Source organism: Aphis gossypii, chromosome X (assembly GCF_020184175.1).
Source record: "Aphis gossypii isolate Hap1 chromosome X, ASM2018417v2, whole genome shotgun sequence".
Taxonomy (NCBI): Eukaryota; Metazoa; Arthropoda; class Insecta; order Hemiptera; family Aphididae; genus Aphis; species Aphis gossypii.
Genome location: NC_065533.1, coordinates 60,990,317 through 61,016,394, shown reverse-complemented (window position 1 = coordinate 61,016,394; position 26,078 = coordinate 60,990,317). Strand labels below are relative to the sequence as shown.

Below are 26,078 nucleotides of genomic sequence, written 5' to 3'. Positions count from 1 at the left end.
GAGCCTTGATAATAGCTATAATAAGATATAACGCAGAGTGGCCAAACTGTGTTGCGTTATGGGTTAGTATATACGTATAATCGGAGCGGATCGCACATTATATTGTACACATAACAATATATAAATCAGATTTTATAACGACTATAACGCCCACCTGCAGTTATCCCTAGCATCGCGACACTATAATAATATTGTTGTGGTAAAATATATAATATACGTCTGGGTGCTGCAGCGACGGCGGCTCAATATATACCGTCCGCTTTCGGAACCACCTCCCAAATATCGTATATTAATGTCTTCCAGATAGGCTGCGAAAACTTAACGCCTAGGTTAGAATATCGTTCGAGTTATTAATAATCAAAACTGCGCAACTCTCGTATTATTCAACATATATAATATATATATATATAGTATTATTATAACTGTATAATATCACTTTATCAGACATCATTAATTGTTCAAAGTTCAAGATAAATATGGAATAATCGATAAAATCGATAGTTTGTGTTTTATTCTATAAAACTTTGATTTAAATATTAGATTCTGAGCGGAATAGTAAATGTATTGATTTCACAATGTGTTTTTTGTATCCTTTTCCTGCTTTTGAACTTTATATTTTGACGAAATTGGAAATTCAAAAAAATAATAACGATTTCAATTATTTTGTTGTAATTCAAAAATATTTGTTGTGACTTATTATATTTTACTATACTCAATATGATAATAATTTCAAAATATTTAGATTGAATTTGAGCTGTAGCCTATATTTTATACCATATATTTGCCATTCGTTTGTAACTTCTAGGTTATAATAATATTTAGTCTATAACAGTAATAATATATTAGAAATAGGTATAACTATAAGTACTCGTACTTTGTTCGGGTTTAATTACTTTTCATAATACACAAAGATACATAATATATCATTGAAGTAAAATTTTAACACATTCATTACAGTAACCTCAATGACGATTTACTCTAGACAGTCTAGACGCCTACTGTACAGCAAAGTGGTTACCTAATGGCCCACTTTTTTGACTTGAACTTTATTTTGCTTCAAATTCAATGTTTATTTTCAACATACAACATCAAGTACTAAATAGGATATATCAAATATCTCGTAATTATTTTTATAATCATTTTCTATACATTATCATTAAAATAAGTTTTTCAAACATATTTAACTTGAAATATAATATCAAACTATTTGAAGGTACTTGAGAATAAACACATTTTTGTTATTGTTTCAAGTTAAATCTCCATTAATATTGATAGTATCACTACATCTGTTAGTGGGTGAACACTGCAATATTGGCTGTTATACAATTTCTGGAAGCTTTCTGGACTGTTTGCTGTCCTATAATCTTCTATAGATTTAATTTATTTTCTTAGTTTTATACAATTTTGAAATTCGTATTATTTGGCAACATCGTACAAAAACAAAATTAATTTAACGTACGGAATAGTGTTATGAAAAAGGTCCGATAAGCACCATGCACACAATTGTACTCAATATATACTATTATATTTATATACAAAAGACACTTTAACCAGACGATAACTATTGTCGAGAAAAATAACGAGTTCATGAACTCGAGTCAATTTTATGCTTATCAACTTAAAATTTTAAGTTATGAATTAGCTAATATTTTAAATCGACTTTCCTAGGTTTAATCATTTCTGTAATAGGTATATATCTATACAACCAATCTTACTTCATTTATTATGTTACATAGATACTTGTACCTATAATAATTTATAATAAATCTTGTTATATTCTCTCGGACGAACATGAATAGAACATTAAACATTTTTCACTTGACATTTGTTTTCCTTTTTGTTTTTATGCAATTACAGCGTTAATTCCTGTAGGTGTACTGATTTAATATTATTATACAAAATAATGTAATGCTTGGATTATGCGTCAAACGGTCAGAAAAAGTTTGCAATATAGTATAACTACAATTAAAAGTCTATTCGATTCATTTATGGTATTCACCAATAACTAATTTGTGAACCTGTTTAATATAAATTATGTAGTATACATACCTTTAATAAGAAAATGATTTTTAATGATTAAAAATCAAATAACTACGAATAATTAACAGCACTCTATATCGTCGAACAAACACCAAGTTTTTATATTATTATATTCTAGGTATATTACGACGACGAAGCGTCAGTGCGTCATTCGCAAAATAATAAATGTTTTTTATTCTATTATATTTTAATATATAAACAGCGTGCATCCAAAGTGTACAGATACATATTATATAACCACGCGCCAATCAACAGTAAAAAAAAAAATAAGTAATATACAACATCCGAGAGTATTTTTTCCCCGTAGATTTTGTTTTTCATAATAGACATCATAACAATAACAATGTATAAATCGTCACGGCCGTAAGTGCACAAATTGCAGCGTGCGCCTAAATGTATATAAGTATAGGTACCTACTACTTTTGCCGAAACATGCTTTCATGCTTTAAAAACGGATAACGAATTTAATAACAACGCACTAGTGCAAACGATTCAGTCCGCGCTACAGCAACAGCATGCTCAGTTTTGTACTTTTTCGTTGTTCTTCGCTGTGTGTAGATGGTATAATGTGTTAGGTACCGTAAACTATTGTCTATATCGCAATAATTGATGTACGGGGCACGAGACCGGGAAAAAATTATTTTAATAAATGTTGTTATTTTATTATTATTATTACTATTCGAACGGCACCGGAAAGACTTAACGTATACTATTTTGTTATATATAATACCTACGCAGTCAGTCGTTTATTATTGTTATTATTGCTGTCATTGTGTTGTAGACGGTTAAGTCATCGTTGAATTATTATAATATAGCAAATAATAATAATATAACTGCAGTCTTCATGAAATGATGCGCGAGTTTTGGTTTGTAGCTAACGGCATTACACGATCATACGTTAAAGTAGGTATAAGGTATATACAAAATTCATTTATCCAGGAAGTTGACCTTCCGAATTCAAAATCTTTAACTCAAATTTTCTCAAAAATTATTTAGTCATTAGTAAGTTTTCGTACTTAAGTACAAATTGGAAATACTCGAGTTCAGAGTTAATATCATAGACCATAACTATTAGCTTCTTTTAAATCTGGCCGTTTTGTGATTTCCATAATGTTTTTGATCGTGCCAAAATATTTTTATAAAAACTTATATCGTTAATATATTTATTTTTTCTGCTTGTCACACATATATACTGTACTCATCTATATTCACGAATAAAAATAAAATATAATTTTGTTTGTGTTTTTGTTATTACGTGGCTAAATATGAACGGTTTGAGAATATAATATAATAATCTATAATTTAAGTTTGGTCTGATTTATTATATCTGAATTCTGTTTTCATCCTTTATTTTTGATATTAAAAAACATATTATGAATTCGTTTTTACTGGTCAAAATGTTGATCTGATCTGACATCTGCAGGTGGTTTTAACCAAGCCGAGGAAAATAAACCAAAAAATATCTAAAACAGTTCAAAGCCAAGAACGAGCCAGAATGTGTGGTTGTGGTATCGGTTCATTCAGTTTCATAAGTTTGTGGTGTTCTGGCTGATAAACAAACTGCAGCGAGCTCTTAAAAATTAAAAACGACTTCAAAGGACGAGCGTTTAATGACATCAAAACAATGAGAACCAACTCAAATCCCCTTTATAAAAGATGAAAACTCCCAATATACATTGCTTAAAAATATGGCTGAAGTATTGCAGAAAGGACAAGTGCATCAAATAATGTCACATGTAGTGTGTTCACTGTAAAAGAGATTATTAATTAAAAATAAATTAATTTAACGTTTCTTCGTCTCTCTTTCGCATACACCTATATTATAATGAATAGGAGCGCCAATCAGCAGCAGACCACCCTGGACCGTGTATGTGTGTGTGTGTGTTTGTGTGTGTGTATGTGTGTATGTGTATGTGAATAACGGGGTACATATGTATAGAATATATAATAAACAGAAGAAATTGCGTAAAAAAAAATATACGATTCCGAGCGAAAACGTGAGTCAGACTTTAATAACATGCGGTCCGCACACAAGTCACAATTAGTCGTTCGTCGATCTCGTAAAACAGACGAGACGATACCTATATAATATACTATATATATCATATATATATAATGACAGACACCGCAGCAGCGTACAAGCGGAATATATACACGTATTCGTCCGTACACGCGTAAGTATAATTCTTTTACTTAGTTAAAGGGCGGTGAATAGGAACAAATCTATAAATGCTGGTCCGAGTTAAACGCACACAGACCCCGCCGACATAACGCCGGTAAACTATAATTAGCATTATTGTATGTGTGTGTGTGTGTGTTTCTGTGTATGTGTTTATGTGTTTATATACGAATGTATGCGTTTGTATACGACGCCACAGCAGACAGTAGAATAATATAAATGTACATATTATTACACGCGTATAAAAGAACCTTGTTGAGCACCCGGCTAAACCAAATTAAATATCGCAAGTACGTTGTGTTATATTATACACGTGAGTGTATGTGTACGCGAGTGTGTGTGCACATACCAGTTTAGGACGAACATTTTAAGCAGTTCGCAGCGCGGACACAACAAAGAAATGAGATGTAGGTACTCGAGAAGCTGTCGCGGTCGTATATTAATAATAATACATATACATATTATACAGAAATTTAATACACACCCGCTACATATAGGTTTACCCGCCATACGTAATAATATAATAATAACGACGACGTACCTGTATATGGAGAAATCCGGAAGGTCAGCTTCCGAAATCAAAGATGTTCAAAAAAATAAAATCTTTAAACATATTACAATATACATAAACGGCCGCGGTAATAAATTAATGCGAGTGTATGCGTATATATATTAGAACGTGTATACATTATAATATGTGTGGTGCCTAACTTAACCCACGATAGTATACGATAATCTTATATTATAGCAGGAGGCACTCTCGGCGCACTTGTCCGTGTCGAATGGATAATACTCAACGACGAAGACCGTTTAACCGGCGCACAATATTTCGTGAAGCGGTAGATATTTAGATATTTAATAAACCTACTAGGTACGGGTATTATAGCCAAGAACTCGAGATGGTATCGTTGTTATTTTAAAATATATCTAGGCAACGTACTATGTTCTGTGTTATTATATTAATATTATAATATCGTGAAACACGGGTAGCCGCGTCGTGCTGCAGTTTCATCATAATAATATAAGCTACAATCGTTTGGAGGGGTTTATTTTTACTGAACTTTAATGACTAAATAACAATGTATTAAACTATAATTTATTAACGAAATACACAAATTATTATGTCTGATGTCCGTATTTAACATTTTTCGCCAATCGAGTACCTATCTATATACAATGTAAACCATCATCCCTATGAACATCAATATTATGTTGCAAAAATTGTTTCATTCATAATAATTGAGAATACGAAGGTAGGTACATTTTTTTGACATTTTTCAACTCGTAATAAGTATTTTATATTTTCAACGTTACAATATTCATAAATACATTAATTTAAATCATTAAACTTTTATTTATCAGGAACCTTGACGTGACAAATTTCCAAAAATTTTGAAAAAAAATCTCTTACAGGAAACCCCAACAGGATTATTATATTAAAATAGGCTAATAACTACTACAAACAAACTACGAACAATATTGAAGTTTTTTCTCATATCATAATTATCTAAATTTACACATAAAATCAAAAACACATTCCACACCAAATATATTCATAGCTCCGCTCTACATACTGCATATAGCATTACTATTAATTATTATATACCTATACCTATTATATGCTCGACGGTAGTAAATATTTTCTCCATAAATTGTGTATATCAACAACATTTTCCATACACAATTAAAAAAAAATATAAATAACATCAAATAATATGTATTTAAGTTTTATTTTTATCCATACATTTCTTAAACTTATTTCATATAAACAACAACCTAAAACCTAACACTGAGACATTCTATCTCTGTAAGACGTTCACACTTCAGATTCACCATGTAAATAATATGACCTTACTATAAAATACAATCGTATTCACTATCCTTTATAGCCAAACGCGAGATTTCATATATATATAAAAAAAATTATATAATATATATTCTTATTATATAAGAGGTACCAGTTATATATTGTAATCAAATAATACGAATTCATTCGGTGACATATTTTTTATTTACTTATCTGCTCGCTCCCGTTTATTTACAGTTCCATAAATGACAATTGTGACAATAATAGTATACATACAAATACATAATATTACATGTGTTATGTAGACATCAAAGTGCTTTGCTCGAATCTTCCTTCTAAACGGCTGTAATAATACCGAATATTATGATCGTGTTGCTCAAAACGATTAATGAATAAATAATGTTATTATGATAGAGATAAAATAATTTTTAAATGCATTTCACATATATGTAGGTACCTACATATTTCATGTATTTTAATTACGTGAGTGAAAAAATTATTCAAGTAAAAAATAATATAAATACAGTTAAAAAAAAATTAAAATACTTTTAAACATCAACTTTATTGTCTACGAAAGCTTTTCGAGACTGGAATTTATCTCAGTAATAGTTATTTTTGTGATATTAATAGAGTTTTATTTGATGACTTTTTTTTAACTTAATGTAAACAGTTTACAATAGACAAATCTTCATAAAATGAAACATTTAAGTTATGATACTCGAAATTTTCTTTTAGTATTGTGTGTATATTTTTAATCTCAATTATAGTAACATATTTTACTCGATATTATAACACGAACCTAATATAGGAGACGGATAATTGATTATTTTGTAAAAACAAATAATTAATTATGTCAACATGGAATATTTTTCACAATAATATATTTTGTATACTTTATTGGATGTGGATATAATAATATGTACATTGGTATTCTCCAATACGGCAATACGTGATTAAAATAACAAAACACCCGGTAAAAATACAAAATAAACAAAATCACGTGTTGACACAGTGATGCATACCCTCAGTACACAAAATACAAAATATTTAATATCGAGTGCAACATTGAGTATAAACCAGTATATATATACAATATATTATATATTTATATAATATACATAAAGGTTATTGTTTGAAAATTGGCAATTGTGTAAAATTGAAATGGTATATTTATCTCATTAAATCAAATGTTCTAGGTAGTGTAACTTATAATATTATATTTCACATTTAGCGAGTTATCCGATTGCGTTATCATTATTATACATAAAATAATATAGTAAATGCACATAATATGAAAAACAAGTGTGTGCATAGTGCTACGATATCAATATCATATTATATTATTATTTTTATATTTCATTTGGTTGCATAGAACGACAGAACAGATATAAAAGAACATATTTTCACCAGTTTATAAGGGGTTTACATAGGCAACTTTAATAACATATAAAAAAAAAAATAAAAATATTAACTGAATTTTTAATTATTTGGGTAATATTTTCAGTATAATATTGCTGTTGATGATTGGCGCATAGTACATTTTTGTCTTTAAAAAATCTAAAATGCTAATATGTTGACGCAGATCGATTATTACTTATAATATAATTAGGTTATAACTTATCACGTATTAATTATACTCTTTCTTTAGTGAGTGCGATTTCAGAATTAAAACTCTTACTATATATGATCGAAAGGGGATACATTTTAAAGACAATACAATTTTGTAGAAATATCTATTATTGAATTTGAATTTAATATTAAGCTATTTAGTATATTCACCAATAGAGGGAAAATGAAAAATAACATTTTTATTTCCATAAACATTTTTTTTAATCACTTAATTTTTGAAAAACAAATGTTCCCAATATTATATTCTATAATTTAAATTATGCAACCAGTATGATTTCCTTTAAATCAAAAACTATTATAAAATGTGACCTAACATACTCGCCTGCAATTCAACGCTTCATAATCTTTAATCGCAGTTATGTATTATTAATAATAAAATAGGCACTATTAATATTATTATTGTGTAACACGCGTTCTAAATACGACCCCTATTAATACGAATACCTAATATTAGTTCATATTATTATTATTAGTTTGCTGAAACCAAGCGTTGGTGTTCTATATTATGTTTATATCTCTTCATAATCTTGTTGAATACTTTCTTTGACCAACATATTTTATCCTAATTTTATATTAAAATTACATTATCTATAGACAAGTCCAACATTACCTCCCTTTTTTACTCGGGAACGCATATTTAAGTGTTATGGTTAAACTTTGTCAACAAAAAAAAATCTTAGATGAGCCACCCCTCTTGTTGAACGCATCATAATATCATTTTTTTCTTATTTTCATAGTATTTTTATAATTCATACACTATTTAAGCATTTTAAAAATTATTATCATAATAATAAACGCGTAGATGACATTATATATATGTATTAAGAAGGTTCGTCATATTATTATGATTAATAAATATTCAGAATTAACAGCAGACTACAATAAAAAAAAATATATATATACTTTATAGTGCAGTATTTCGAATGTTTATAATATTATTATCATCTGTTTATATTTTCTCCGTAAAATTGCAACCGAGTACAGAATACAGGTTCTACTTAATATTTTATTAGTGAAATTTAAAACTATGAGCATCGAAATGTACGTAAGTATAAGTTTTCGCCGTATTTTAAGATAATGTGATAATACACAATATTATGTTATGACTTATGAGAAATAAGAAAATAACCGATAAATAATAATACTTATACACGTCAAAAATATTATTTTAGTAAACTGTATTTGCATATATCAAATTAATATCGTTATGTTGGTGGTTGGTATAATCATATGGAAAGTCCCAAATTCTTAAAAGTATAGTATAATGTTTTGTCAGATGTAATCGTTGTATAAAACTAATTTTAGGAAAACTATTATAATTATTTATTAATTTAATGTGGCGTTTTCGTATAAAACTTATTTAAAAATTACACTTCTACAGTTGCTTTAAAAGAGTGTGTTTTAAATGAGTAGAGGATTATTTAATTGATTGGTTCTCTCGTAACTTCTATATTATAGTGTATAATGTAATACTATTGGTATTGATACTTTCTTCTGATAAATACAAACTCCCTTTTAAAAAAAAAAACTAGAAAATAAAATCGTGTTTTTTTAATTTGATTTTAATTTTAAATCTATGTGATATATAATAGGTTTTATTATGTAGTTTCAAGAACATATCGTTTTTCTTGCTCCGATAACCCACGTTGAATGTCTAACGTGTTGTGTCTCCCGTATCGTGTCAGATTTCATTTATTGTCGTACCTACCTAATGAATATGAATATCAATTTCGTGTCAATAAATATTAAAATGTTCGTTATTTAACCACAAATTATTGTTTGTATTTTAAAAATTAACTCGATGGTTCATAATTTCGAATCTACCTCATGATTATGCATATTTATGTATCATTGTTTTAGATTAATTTGGAACGTTTAACCCGACATTTCATCTGAAGAAATAATAATTATTAAAAATGATCAGTTGGTATTACTTATTATTTATATAAATAATTTGCATGGTATTATGCAAACACATATAGGTTGGTACACAGATTTGATAGATTTGTATCAGTACAGTAAACAGAATAACAGTTCTGATTTTAAATTATATTGAATTGTATCAGCAATCACTAAATATCTAAATATTTTAATAAATGGATATACCTAGTCTCATTGTACACGATTTAGCGGGCCATGATTGATTCATATAATTTTAGCAAATCATTAAATGAATCAATTTTTATGAAACCTTGCAATAGTAATATAATATATAATATTATTGTCACGATGTGATAAACGCATAAAAATATTTTTCTATAAGATTAAATTTAAAAACACGGAGGACCAAATCGGAAAAAGTCTAACCGGGTCAACTGTGAATAGTAGATAAGTCGGACGGATGCTTATTACTTTAGACGTAGGTATTGATTGATTAAAATATTAGTTGTTATCGTTATAACAAGATATAGATAGGTACTAACTACTAAGACTCCTGTTCCAACTTGCTATTACGCAGGTAGCAGAATATAAATGGATCAAATCTCAAACTAGTTTTTGGTTGGTAATTACTATTTTGAGATAATTCACAACACATTATAATTCTACAGCAAGCTACACTTATCAGATAATGTTTTTACACTTTTATATTCATCAAAATAAAAAAAAGGTCGTACATTATAGCTATACACATTTTAATTATTTAATTTAACAGATATCTATACATATTCCTATTTCATTGATTGAATAATATTAAATATATATTCATTAATAACAAACATAATATAGCATATTTAATTAATACCCTTATACCGGGTTGCATAAACAACCATTAAACATCAATAGTGAGCTAATGGTACCTTAAACATGATTTAGTGTTTCGTGATTGGTTTATTAAATTTTAGAGAATCGTAAAATAAATTTAAAATTTTTTATGCAATCCGGCATTTACTACGCATTAATTATATATTTATATTCGTATAACCATCACCAAAATTAAAAATAATTGTCATTTTAACTTCTTCATAAAAAAACTTAAATAAATAAATTTAAATAACATCAATGCTCTCGTGTATTATTGCATATCAAAGGACTAAATTATTAATATTTCCTTTGTGATTTTTTGTATTTTTTTTTAAATTTCGTTTGAATTAGGTTCAAATATTATTGTTAAATATTAAAATGCAATTAATAATTTTCTGAGTACGCGTTCAACGAATGTCCATTGAATTCGTTTAAATATTATATAAATAATATACATTACATAATATATTGTTATATTCTTTTTTCATTATTTCTTTACACGTAAGCTGTTTTAAAATTAATTTTTATCCGATTTGCGAAAAAAAAATGATCGTCGAAAACGACTCGGATGAGAAAATAAAGAACGAATCCAATGAACAAATAAAATCGACCGCCTATGTCGTTATACGAATATTATATTATTAGAACCTACAACGTGCAGTATCGTTAATATTGATATTTTTATTACAATAAAATGTACGGGGGTACTCACTTGGTTGACGTTCAAACGTCGGTGGATTTGCTTAGCGGCAATAGTATAGCAGCAACAGCAGCGGCGCGAGACGAGCGTACGACGTATAGGTGCGCGAAAAAGTCTACCGAGACAGCTGCAGAAGGGACTGTAAAAAGTTTTCTCGGTCGGTCTGACGGCCGTCGGCGATCGACATACTACACGCGACGGTTATCGTCGGGAGAGCAAATAAGAATAGAATCGAGTGCAAAATAAAATCGAAAAACTATTAAAAAAACATAAAGAAAAAAAAAACGAATCGAAAACGGAAAAAAAAAATAATCGCGACGAAAAAATAATATCGGAAAATCTTACGCACGAGATCGACGGCCTGCGCGGCTTTGACGAGATGACGAACGACCAACACGCGGCGGCGGCGTCACGCGTACGACTGTCGGGACCGTCGAGAAGGGACTGCATTCCAGAAGCCGGCAGTTTTGGCGGCGGCATCGGTAGTCGTAGTAGTGGCGGCGGCGGCGATTGACGATGGATAGGGTTAGCGGTGGTGGTGGGGAGGTGGCGGCGTGTCGAGATGTATACGCGCGCCGCGGCCGGCGTTATAGTTGCCGACGCTCCCGATAGGGCGGACTCCCGCCAGAGATACTGGTTTAACATTATTATTATAACTCCCGTCGTCGTCGTACTTGTTACTCGTTGTTATTATTATTACACTAGTAGATATAATATATTATGTATTTTTTTTTTCCCGAGTAAACTAGTCGACGTATAGGTATATAGCGACTCTGAGATTCGAGAGGAGAAAAAAAGTAATAATAATTTGCACCTGCTCTCAATGCTCTTCGGCACGGCAGCTCGTTTCATTACACACACACATATAATATTATTATTACCTGTACGGCTGTACGTAATATTATTATACATACCTAGGTGGCTCGAGATTTTGTATGTATATAATAATAATATAATTATACATGCACGGTTTAGGCGGACAGTGCTTTACGATGAGCGTGCATTGTAATAAAATCGTCCCAATATAATATTAATAAAAAAAGTTCACCGTAAGGTAGGATGGGAATAGAGGTATAGCGATGCTGTGACCCGTTCGATCAAAAACATGTCACCTCCCTAAAACAAAAACATCAGCATCATTACCAGAGTAAATTATCTATTTTTTATATTTTCTACTCCATCTGACTATAAACTATAATATACATTATTTGCGGGTTCCGCGACTGTTCCGAGGCAAATGGATTTATTATGACGACAGTATACCTACATAATATATTATACCTAACTTATGTCGACCATCTATTTAATCCCGCAAACTTTCTGGAACAAGTAAACGCATACAAGTATAAAACAACACGTTCGAGTGAACATCGTACTACGATTTAATTTGTTCCCCCTACAAATGTATAGTATTGTTAAGGTCCACGTGAAGTTGGTCACCGTGCCATTTCATAAGTAAGTCATTTGTACAGCCTTTTTCAATTGTTCTCAAAAACTTAAATCGTGACTATTTTCTTTTGCAAAATATGGCCGTTTTGTTTTTTCAAAGTGTTTAACCTCGTGAAAGTATCAAATATTATACACGATTTAAAAATATTTAAGCTCAAATTAAAAAGTATGTGAGACGCGTCTCCCTTAATTGACCCTAAGAAGAAATGTGATTCATATAGCTTTTTGAACTTTGGCTGTAGTAAAAAATGTAGTACTTCCAAATACTTTTAAATTTCGACCGATATTTTGGCAAAGTCAAAAACTAAGAAGTTATATAATATAGCCAGGTTTCTCAAAAGTTAGACGTGGTTTAAACTTTTGTGGACAATTGAAAATGGTTAAACTTACAAATTGCATTACACATTGATATGTTTATAAATATTTACAAATGGCGTACCGATCATTGAGAAAACTTGAATTAAAAATGTTTTAAACGGGTGCCTATAATGTACGAACCTGTGTTATTTTATGTTATAAATTATAATAATATAACGACGCGTGTAATAATATATTAAAACAATATTGTTAAAGTTGATTGTCCTACACTACGAGTACCTATATTATCAGTGCCGGCGCTAGATTTTTCGCTGCCCTGTGCCAAACTGCCAATTACCTATAATCTGCCGCCCTTATATAATTTATATATTTTTATTTATAAACGATGCTGCCCCTAAAATTCCAAAAAATTTACCACCCTGTGTGGTCGCACAGGTCGCACATGCCTTCCGTCGCCGTCGGCACTGTATATTATAATGAACTTTGATCGAAGCCCTTCATATTTCTAATGATACTTAAAATAATATGAAATAAAAACATAAAAGAATTATTATATTATAACGAATACTTGTGTAAGTATTATAAAATTTTATATTTAATTATGATTATGGTTTACCTATAACTACCATATTTGTGTAGGTATATTCTGATTGTGTTATAAAATACAATTTTTAAAGGAGAATATTATGGGTCTATATTTAAAGGATATTCACGTTCTCCTATTAAAACTCTTAAGGGATGAATTGATATTCTTATATGTACAAATTATTGGAAATTTAATACCACCCTCCAAAGTTCTGAGGCAATTTTCATGAAATACAAGGTCTATGGCGATAGATAACAGTTAATCTAAAAAAAAAAAAAAAAATAAAAGCTTTTCGCTAGAAAGCATGTATTCTGTATAGTAGTATATTAATTATAATATATTATATATATATTATAAGTTATAATTGTATAATTTTATTTATATACACGCGGGTTGGCATAGTATTCTACTATTGCTGCAAAGTCCTCGAATTATAATATTATAATAAAGGTAATATAGTACCTACCTACACGTGTTTTATTAATATTTATTATTTTATTATTGTAAATTTTTTTTTTTTTATATAACGTATTTTTACATTAAATTTTGTGTTTTGCTTATAATATACTCATTATTATATCATATATTGTTAATATTATGTATACACTTTAACAATATTAATCTTACGATTATTTATATAATATATATAAATATGCGTTTATACGATACGGACCAGTTCTCACGGCACTTGGCACACATTTTCGGGGGGTCACGTCATCGTCTCGATACGACGAGCGTTGTAATTATTTTCAACAGTCTACGGGGATCGTTTTACACACACACAAAGACAGACAACGGCGTCTGTAAGCAGTGGAAATTCTATTCGGATATAATGCGTGTTTGAGCGTAATTAAATTGTCCGGGAAACGCGTGGCATAAAATAATATTATAACAACTTTACAAATTATTAAACGACTAACGATAGTTTATGTATAACAGATATATTGTTATTAATATTAGTAAGCGTTATAGAATAATAATATTATTAAACCTAACCAGAGAAACGAAAACAAAAATTATCCATATGAACACGATAATATACCTGAATATCGCATCATACCAATATTATTATTAGGTATACTTGTATAGTATTCTATTTTTATGTTATAACAACTCTGTCGTTGAAGTTAAGACGAATAGGAAATGTCTTTAAATGGCCGAGAATCGATAACGTTATTAACTATGTCGAAAAACTGGCATTTGGGTTGACGAAGACGATGACCATTATGAGATTATGATAATAATACTTAACGTTTTCTTTTGATCTATTATCAAACTTAAAGTTTAGAATACTCGGTCAATCTCTGTGCGTTGGCTTTTTCACAATAGGTATTTTAATAATTTGTGTGCAAGCTATGAGGAAGTATCAAAGTACAGTAATATTCACGTCTATATATTATATATAGTTTTAGTTAACAGAAAAAGATAAGTTTTTTGCTTATAAGAGAAGGCAGAGCAGAACCGTACTACTAACTTTTAAACACTATAGAACTTACAAAATTTTACAAATTTGAAATTGAATTGGTGTAATTAAATTAAAAATATTTTTAGCTTCAAAAATATTTAGGCATTTTTAAACAATGTTAATATTAACTTAAAAAAAAAAAAAATACAAATTTTGAAAGTACTTAAAAATACGATTTTGTCCCATAGGTGGAGTAAAACCATTTTAGTCTTGGAACAAGACCGTATGATAGTTCTATGATCTAAAAAAGTAAAAATATGATCGGATACATAATAGGTATCCCTATAAAAAAATGTTTAATAATACAAATTATTGTTAAAAAATACATTTTTTTATAAAAAAAATATGACATCTATATTTACCTATTATAAACAATTATCATGGGTATTCGCACGTAGTAGTGAGGGGGAATATGGAGTTGAGATTTATTTTAGATACTGTTGTAGTGATTTTCATGTTTAACTGATATTTAGTTTTGATAAATATTTCTATTTTTGACTCATTATCATTCCAGACAACTTGTATAATGGCATACGTTTTTTCTCCAACAGTTTTGCCAACAGTAGGTTGTTTTAAATTAACAGTAATTAAGTAAAAAATATAAGAAATATTTTTCCAAATTATATTATTAAATAATCTGTACTTAATTGTTCGTAATTTGACACGATTTGCATGCATATCAAACAAAATTATGAATAAACTTTTTAATTATAATATGTGGAAAAATAAGTTATTATACATATTTTATAATTATAGAAATGTAAGCGGGAATTTATTAAAATTGAGGTTAATTATTGTTGTCGATAGACGATAACAATTAACATATGGTAATGGATAAATAAATATCAATAACTTTTTTTCATCTAACTCTATATTCAGAAAACCTTATCATACTTTTTTGCCTCTCGTACGGAACTACCCCGCTTTTCCATACACTTTTAAAATTTACATATAAGATATCTGAACTCAGGTGTAAATTTGTTTTCAAAGATGGATTATTTGTATTATAATGTTAAATAGCATTTGAATTTTAGAAAGAACCCTATATTTTTGTTGAGGGAAGTGAGAACATAATTTTTATATTATTATTGTTTACTTTAATGTTTCAAAGTGTTTTTAATGATAATGATGTTTTTTAAGTGTTTATTTTTAGGTTCTTTAAGTCATTAGGGCTTATAATTTTTAAAAGAAAGCATTGATATAATAACACAAAGTGGGAAAATAGGTAAGTGTTCTGGTACCGAGTATGCCTTATTAGTAGCTAAATTCTGTGATTTACTGTGATGTGTTAAATTGTAATTCCAAAATTTTTGACAGGCATGTCTTATATTGTTATAATAATATTTGATTTTTTTAAGTAATTACTGTTAAAAAATCAAAAACACAATCGTCATACAATTAATTATATTGTAATAACATTCATATTACGCATTTATGCTACAAACTATATATTTTATATCATCAACAGCAATATTAAAATGATACCTACTTAAAATATAATAATATAACTGTACCTAAATTAAAATATTATATACATATAAATACATATTATACGAGAAATTAATAGCGAAATGTAAAAAACAATAACATATTTTGTACATATTACTTACAAAATAATCAACACTTTACAATTACACAACAGGTACGAAGGGTCAATGATATAAATAAGATTAAAAATCGCATGACTTACAGTAGTAGCCTCAGAGTTATTCACATACGTACAAGTTATCGCTAGTTATAACAACTAAGCGATCTTTCCCGTAATTTAACATTCTATTTACGTTTACGTTTAGAATTGTTATTAATGTTATTATACAGCTTAATTTAACAATTAATATTTTAATAAGTTATTTCATCACTTAATAAGTAACGTAACTTTGCCTTGTTCTGTTTCCATCTACTCTATAGACTTAAATATTTTGGATTCAGCGCAGAAAGGCATCACCTCTATTTCAAATATACCTACATATAAACGATCATACAACGTAGTATAGAAAGTTAAAAATTTACCTTGAATGTGATAAAATAATAAAGTTTTATCTACATAAATAATAAAGGATTTAATGCAATAAAATACATATATAACTTTTTAATAAATCTGTTCTTACTACCCATAGATACGTAAATACGTTATTAATAATAATACTATATAGACTTTAACATATAATATAATAAGGCAAAAAAAGTGAACGTTCCAAGTCGAGTTAGTTATAACTTGTTAAAAGTACTTAAATACAACACCCAAGTTAATATATTATTATTATGTAATGTTTCAAGAATATGAACGCTAGCCCCTTATTTTTGATTCATTACAGTATAATGTACTATATACAATAGAGATATTATAATTGATTTCTCAATAAAAAAATTGTATTTAAGGGATGAAACTACTTTTATTTTTTATGGTTGGATGGGTGGGTAAAAATGTTGAGATTGCTTTTTCAAATGTTTTTAAGTAAAGTAAGCCTGTGAGTGTTTTTTAGCGCTTATTTTAATGGTTTTTCTTTTTCAAGTCTTGAACCTTTATATTATACTTTTTAAAAATTCTTATGAATCATAGAAAATTAAAATATCATAAAATAGGTATGTAGAAATTAAAATAATTCAATAGGTCAACTCACTCTAATATGAAAGGTAACAACAGGAGATTGATTCTGTTATAATATGCTATACTGCGCAAAGGTTTATAAAGAAAACAAATAATATTATGTTGACTACATCATCTTAAGATTGGTAAATGAGTAAAAATCTTATTTAAGTGGTAGTTTTCGTTGCAAAATTTATCAGTGGTCAGTACACTCATAAAAGTTCAAAGTACGAGTATATTTTAATCAATTTTATTATGTATTATGTATATACATTTTATACGACGTTTTTCGAAATACATCAACAACATAAAAACAAATCTTGTATTTCCATTAAACATATAATGTATTTATACATGACGAATATGCCATACGAAAACGTTAATATTTTCATATAATACCTACCTGTTATATTAATGACAATATATCGTGTTTACGTTTTCAGCATTTTACAGGAAACCCATAATATGTAATACTGAGTAGATACCAAACCTTCGTGTAATTGCTATAGCTATTACATGCTAGTATATAAATTATCTATGTTTGTATCTTAGGTATTTATAATATTTTTATTTCTAAACGAGTAATGAGCATTTTTAAAAATTAATATTTTTACATACTTGTAACTCGCCAAAAAAATAGTAGTATTGTAAAAAGTTCACCTTTACCACATCACTATAACATCAATGCATCACATGCAGTCTAGCGCAAATAATAACATACTGACATCGCTCAGGAACTTAAAAATTATACAACACTTATTAAATTGATACGAAAATCGCAATTACTGTTATAATATGAAGGACGTCGACTTATCGTTGTTTGAAAACATAACTATAATAATGTTCAAATAGACTAGTTTGACATTGTTGCAATTCATTGGAGTCCCCTATATGTTTATTTATATCATGTTTAATTGTATTATTTTGTATTGCTACCTTATAGTATCACATTACCATAGCATCAATATATTTTTATTAAACCTATTTAAAAGTTGTTTCAATTTTAACTTTAATTTCAGCTTCAATTTCAAATTCAATTTATGTAAAATATAGGGGGTACCCAACAAGTCTATACGAGCATTACTGAGAGGTTTTTTAAACGATTTTAGTAAAATAGAACCTAATTCTTAAGGTGCGAAGTTCGCAATCCAAAGTTTATCGTGCGATAGTTAAAAAGGGGTCTCCAATAAATTCCTACAAGTTTCCAATGATACCCAACAAGTCTATTTGAGCATTGTATTTGAAAAGTTCTGCTAACAATGTAATTCCAATTCCACGTCCCCGTGAATGGCACCACTAATAAACTTAAAAACTATGTTTTTGTATAATATATACTTAACTGATAATTGACACGAAAATTGTTGTTACCATAATGTGTACTATGTAATTATTACTTTACACAGTTACAAGCAAGTGTAGCAACAAATAAGAAGATCATCAAAACCAATAAATAATATTGCATAGCATTAATTAGAAAAAACTCTTCAAAACTTGGTTCTTGTAGCTCTACCATATTTTAGAAGTAGGTACATATTATTTCTTTGACAAAAAAAATTCAATATTACATTATAAATACATAAATACTTTAGAATATTAGCGTTAAAATTATATGATATTGACGTAAAAAGTGTATATTACACGAATCACTAAGAGGTCAGGGCAAAATGTTTTGTCATTATTCGTATTCCATAATATGTTTTATTTTAATTTTAATTTTTACATACAAACGGGCTTGTGTATGTATTTTCATTTTTTTGTTTTCGATTCAAAAATAATATTTTTTATGGTCTTTGAGCCCAGTATATAAACACCAATAATTCGTATCGCCCATCACTATTTTTGTTAGTTTATGATGATGATTTCAGAATAGTAATAAATACTTTTGACAAATTTAAAATTGTGCTAAATTCAAAAAAAAATTTCTCTTGACAAACGAAATACGATTTTATGATGTTACTGTTACATAATATATATTATAACTAATAATGTAAAATTAAATTGTAAGGTGATTGCTTTAGCAGTTAACACTCAGTGTTCAAAAGTATTATTATTCTTTTTACATTATTTAAAGTCATCAGTTATTAGTTTATTACCAAACAATAATTTAAATCATATTTTAAGGCATTAATTTTTCCTCTGACAATACACATTATTAATTTATTATCCTGAACCATAATATGTTGCTTAGCACATATCTCGAAACATAAAAACCAAATTTTGAACATGAAGTTAAATTAGTTATAAGTTATTAAGTTGTGAGTATCTTAGTTATCTTGCTGGATAATCATTAAGCAGAGCATATAGTATCAATAGTATCACAATAATTAGTCTTAGAACCACAAACATTTTTTTTTAAAACATTAATAGTTTTTATTTCTTCATATAGCAAAACAATTGCTGCGGGTTACACATACTTATACTGTGCGATTTTTTTTTTTTACATATTATTTTTAATTTCATGCGAGTATAAATATTTTATTATTATGTATGTATAAATACCTTTACATAGGTGTATATCAAAACATAAAACAAACAAATTATATTTTTTGTAAATGTCTTATTAACGTGGTTAGCGTTTGTAACTATAAAATATACAATAATTCAAGCTGCCGTAGTATTTTTAAAACGTTCCATGTATAATAATAATAATATATGCAGTATTTATATATATATTATAGATGGTAGTATAATGTCTGTCAATTATAAAATATTTGCTTTAAACGTCGTTGGCGGTGGGTGGTGTCTGTATATATACATATGGTGTATATATACATACACAATACACTGTATTATAGCGTATATATTATATACATTATACACATCACATATGTCTAATTGTGCAGTATACGCCGTCAATTGGAAAGTTAAAAACAAAACTTTTGACAATCTTAAGGAGTAGTCAACTTGAAAGTTTCGAACGTCAAAAATATACTTTAATATTATGACGTATACATATTACGTCATGACATTATGACACAAAACAAAATTTTAGACGAAAAGCAAATACCGTAAATATGGTATAAACTTTAAAATACGAATAAAGTAAGTAAGAGTTTGTGTGGGATCATATCATTCAAAAATGCGAACAATATGTTAAATGCAGATCTCTCATCTCTCTACCTTAAGTGCTCACGATGAATAAAACAATAATTATTTATTCATATATATTTATATACTGTAATTAGTCGCATACAATATTATACGTGAAGTATCTATATTTTAAGCGCACAATTTTATCTTTAATACACCTTGACAATAATATGTATATATATATCATACACGTAGGTACAATATGTTTATTATATTTAAGTATTTCGTTCCAAGTATATATAATTAGATATTATATTTTTTTTTAATACAGTTTTTTCGAAACCGTTATTTTTTTAGTTTTTTATATTATCCATGTTCCAAATCTAGCTGTATATAGTACGCAGAAGCTATATAATATAACATTGTGTCAACTTCACCGACATAACCATACTAATTACATTTGTTTTTTGCGTAGTTTGTAATTATCGTAAAATAATTAATGCGTATACGTATAATGCATTAACTGCGAGCTGTTCGCAAACACAAACGTACCTACGCTGAATTGATTGTAATCGGTTTTCGGTTGTGAAAAGGGTGTTTAGAACGCGTGGAACATATACCTACACGTGTTTCAACAAGTAATAACGAGGACCTATCAATATAGGTATGGTATTATACGATTAGTAATTTCCGTATATTATTATAATATTACTAAAATTCGTGCGTGTTGAAATAATACAATGTCATGTACCGTTCAAACCTTGCAAAAATCAATCTACCATGTTAATATAGCAGACAAATAAATTACCAATAATAATTTTAATAATAGACGTTTTATAAAATATATAGGGGACAAGCGTACTCTGCTTCCCTCAGATTCACGTTGTATTCTGAGTAGTGAGTACGAATTTACTGTAATAGTATTTTATAATATTGAATTTCAATATACATACATAGTTATCTATAACAGTGATCTACTCTATAACGATTTAGATACACTCGAAAACAGTTTTTTTCTCTTTTATAAAATGAGAAAATTCCTAATTTTTGCGTTAAAAGAGTATATTCAACGAAATCTTTCTGAAAAAATGAAGTTCGTACAACTTATCTAATAGTGCGGCAAAGCTGAAGTCATGTTTATGGAATTAATTTGTCTCCGATAAAATAAATTCGAGTCGCATATTACTTATAGTTTGCGTGAGAAATTTTATTTTTTAACGGTATTTAAATAAAAAACTGAAACTTACATAGTTTCAAATTATCGTTGATGAAAAATGTTATTTTTATGACCAGTAAAATATTGTTTTAAAAATAATTATACATAAACAGTAAATTATTATTTATGAAAATATATTTTGTAACAACGAAAAAGTTTACAAGCACAACAGTTTTGAGTATACATATACTACCTAGTTTATAATACTGTATTATACTGTATTTAATACTGTATAATATTATGTGATGATTGTAGTAACTTGTATAATAACTGACTTTTGAGTACTTGCCCAAATTTTCATTTTGTTAATATAATATTCTATATTTTAAAATTTATAAATATTTACTTATTATTATTTAAATTAAATTTTTTTTATTGATTTTTAAGACTTTATTCCAGTTATTATAAAGAATCACACTTAATACTACTACTTTAATTGTAACATCGTGTGTCGCAGTCACTTCTAAATTCAGAGTATTCCTTTTATAACATAAATCAAGTGTTTGATTTCTTTTTTTCTCTTCACTTTCATCAGTTATTAATTATTATTACATAAATCTTTATACGTAGAGTTAAGCCTGTTTTCGAAGAATTAATAATCAACTACTCTGAAATAAATATTATTTATAAATTATTATAGTTTCTTAGTTTTTTAATATAAGATACTATTTAATAAAATATTTTTATGTCAATAAATCAATTGCTTAAGTTAAGTGTATTCAAGTATGCATACTTTTCAATTACCGGTTTGGAAATATTAGAAAATCTAATCAAATATTTATTATTACATAACACATACGTTTTTATAAGAAAATTGATACATTTATAAACCATAATTTAAACCAAAATTATTCTTGATACATAATATACCTTAATAATTTATACACCATACGTATTTTTTCGAAATTGAATTTAGATCCATTAGAATTTTCAAAAAAAAAAAAAAAATCATGTAGTTAAAAATTAACAATACAAATATTAGTTTATACAATATAGGATATACTCCTTTTAAATGGTAGAAAAACATCTAACCATTTAAGTATGTTTAAAAATTGACTAAATCAAAATTTGAATAAGTACATTCTTTATTTAAGTGAAAAAATAGAAATGAACACACGCTTGACGACTAATATATATATAGTATTATAGTCTCCTTTCTCAGACAGTTACATTTAATATCAATAGCATTTAGTTCTGGTTTATATTTGTGAACAACATATTATTATTGTATTCATCTACTTAGTTCCAAAATATAATTATAATATTTCATTTTAAATAGATATAAATTTTTGGAAACACCTAATCGTTACTCTCATAGAAAATAGTATATGTGGGTATATATGAATTCAGCTCTATCGCTAAAATATTGTTTAATATGGGATTTCAAAATTCACAAGCGCATATCCATAAATGGTACTTGAAAATTTAATACCATCAGTATTTGGATTTATACCTATACCTGCAGTATTCTCAGTTATAACTTTGACTAAAGTATGTCTGAAACTATATTCTCGAAGGTAGGTAGTTGCGGTACCTCGTCCTCATCTCACCAAACTCCCACGCGTAAATCGGGAAATCTGGATAAGGCACATGATGTGCATATTTTTATACATACATACTAATATTATATACATAGATATCATAAGATAAATTAAACACGCGTTATAATAATAGCTTTACATTATATATATATATACATACATATTATTAGTATGTATATTGTATAATATAATATATCTGATCGTTCAAAACTGTTAGTGAAAAAAAATATAGTCAAACTTGAGGTTCTGCAGGTGACTGTTGTTTATCGTTATAAGAAATTCTACCCGAGGCTCTTTTATAAGAATAAAACACACACACACACACACACTCTCATACATGAAAGCATTAAAGTGTAAATCATTAAGTAGTAAGTGTATAATATGGATGATGTTTTTACCGTTATCGAGAAACGCGGAAGCTATACCGCGCTACACAAATAACTTCTAAACCAATAATAATAATAATTTGTTTGATATAGTAAAACGTTAACGCGCGTGCACTTGACTATGCTCCAAAAACGAAAATACACAAAATACAAGTATTATCTGAGTATATACTTACGTTTATAATAATATGATATGTGCGTTTGTTGTCAATTACATGAATAATTAATTCAACAAATTATAAATAGTATGTATTTATATCTATAAAGTATAAGCGTACTCGTCGGAAAGGATAAGCATCGCACGTAGAAAGCGATTTGTACCTATTAGATTTACAAGATGCTCACCTCTTATTTTCTTTAATAATGCAGTTATTCAAAATCTGATTTTTGGAAATTTCAAATGTATCTAAAGACTATACATTTTTGAGTTCTTAAAATATTTTGTACAACTTAAACACTGAATGTGGAGATACGAACTTCTGTTTTTAAAACGAGAACACCCTAAGAAAAAGCTTTTTCTACTATCATTGATTTGGCAAAATATTTTCCAATAAATCCAAATTTTTTGAATTACCTACTCAAATATTGTGTAATAATAATAATAAGTTTACCAGAGCAGTGAGATAGTGAAGGCTTTCAAAAATAAGGAATTTATGGTAATTTTTAAAACTTTGTAAATTATACTAATCAATCAACATTTATAATTTATAAAAATGGTTTTTTTATTTATATAGTATTTTTGAAAAAAAAAAAAAAATAAGAACTATTGTATTTAGTATAAATATTTTAATAATTGAAAAACTACTTGCTCTAAATTTCGATTTAAGGTACATCTAATTTTTTAAAAAAAACTATTTACAGTAAATATGGAATAGGTACTTATTATTTGAAAAACAGAATTCAAAAATTTAAAAATACAGTATTTTTGTATATTTAACATTTTAAAACATCAGAACGTTAATAAATTAATAGTTATTAAATTAAAAATGAATGTGAGCATACTTTGTGTATTGTTTTGTAGGTGTATAAAATATAGTAAACAATTCGTGGAGCACGTGTTGAAGAGCAGTAGCCGAACCGTGTTAATTAACACTGACGGAATGTATATTATTATTATTGTCATTACAATATTATACAACGTTTAAATGATGTTTAGTCATGAGTCTCTTAGGCTACAGAACTTCGTCTAGTCCTCGTGACGTCTCGTGCAGTAATAATATAATATTATAGTTATTGTTATCGTGCTCTCGTCTGCGGTTGTCGTATATGACACCAACACTTACCCCAGTCGACTGATTATTAACATTATTAATGTGTACATAGTATTTTTTTTTTTTTTTTTTTCTTTGCATCAGTTTTTATTTGTTAGTAATTGTGTTAAGTTATTATTTTGCTCTGTTAAAAAAAAAAATATATATACAACGTACATCAATTTAGTTTAATTTTTTATAATTATCAATAAAAAAATTCTGAATAGTTAAAAATGCTTGAAAATGTAGTAAATATAACGTTTCTAATAATAGATTAATTTGAAAATTAAAAAATATTTTAATTTATAGTTACAAATACTTTTTATAAGCATTTAAATTTAACATTTTTGCAAGATTCATGAAAATCTCGAAAAATATAAATTATTTTGCTGTTAGAAATACTTTGAAATCTATTGAAATATTTTGAAAAATAAGTACTTAGTATTTGTTGCTTTTGACCTTCTCAAAGTACCAACTAAATCAAATTTTCTATAAGAAACTATCCTTTAAAGTTAAAAGTCAAAACATTTTTAATGCTTCAAAGGGTGATGAGTGATGACGGATACAAAAATAAAAAGGCGGAGAAGTAGGTACCACTCAGTGGTACAGTAGGTGTTAAATGGGTCACTGTAATGGATGTGTTAAATTAGAATTCAATGATATATCACTAAATATATTTCATGGTGTTTTTTTTTATATTGCTATTAAAGTAATTTATTTTATTATTAATTCAAGTTTTACTAAAAACATTGTATTTATTGACGTCATTAACTTTTAAATAAATTATGCCTTGCAGTAAAACAGTGAGAATAGGTTTATTATGTAAATATATAATATCTTAAGCTTAGTAAAAATATTTTAAAAAATATTATTGCGAAAAGTAAAATTCATAATACACTTAAAATTTTTAAGTCCCTACAAATATTGTTTTCAAGTTCATCCTATAAAATATATATGTAATTTTGTTTATATTAAGACTTCATAATTTAAAAACCTATAATTGTATGTAGTTTTTAAATTGTTCAGCTCCAATATGAATTATTCATGAGATATTTTTATTCAATTTTCACATAAATAATAATGATCAACTTTATTGCAGAGCTGTAGCCACTTGACCATGCTTTTTTAAACTTAAATTTTAAAAATTGAAGAT

The 26,078-nt window shown here is 27.5% G+C and overlaps 1 protein-coding gene across 1 annotated transcript in view; it reads right to left on the bottom strand.

The window, feature by feature from the left end:
- LOC114124187 (irregular chiasm C-roughest protein-like) overlaps positions 1-11,549 on the bottom strand; it is a 205,513-nt gene extending 193,964 nt beyond the window's left edge. The window contains exon 1 of the mRNA XM_050205793.1: positions 11,110-11,549. The gene's annotated coding sequence lies outside the window, so the exon portion shown is untranslated. The remainder of the gene's footprint in view (positions 1-11,109) is intronic.
- Positions 11,550-26,078: the final 14,529 nt, after the last annotated feature.